Source organism: Corvus brachyrhynchos, unplaced genomic scaffold, assembly GCF_000691975.1.
Source record: "Corvus brachyrhynchos isolate BGI_N302 unplaced genomic scaffold, ASM69197v1 scaffold624, whole genome shotgun sequence".
NCBI classification, from domain to species: domain Eukaryota; kingdom Metazoa; phylum Chordata; class Aves; order Passeriformes; family Corvidae; genus Corvus; species Corvus brachyrhynchos.
Window position 1 is genome coordinate 28,687 of NW_008237889.1, and position 379 is coordinate 29,065.

Below are 379 nucleotides of genomic sequence, written 5' to 3' on the forward strand. Positions count from 1 at the left end.
ATGTGGCGTCAGTGGGGTGGGCATGGCAGGGGGGGGGCAGGGACTGAGGGTGTCCCCAGGGTGTCCCTGGGAGCAGGCAGGGGTGTGGGGGGCACTCACCAGGGTGGCTGGCAGGGACAGTGCCCAGCAGGGCCAGAGCGAGCAGTAGCCAGGGCCACATGGCAGCAGGACACGCAGGGACACTAGGGACACCACCAGCACCCTCTGGAGATGCCACAGGCCCATCAACCTCGGCCACCCCCATGGTCCAGAGCCCCTGTGCCACCCTTGGTAACAACCCGTCCTCTCCGTGGCCCCTCTGCCAGCTGGCCCTAATGTCTCCACTGTTCCTCTGCCACCCCCAGTGCCACCCTGTGTCCCTCACCCCATCCTGCCCCTC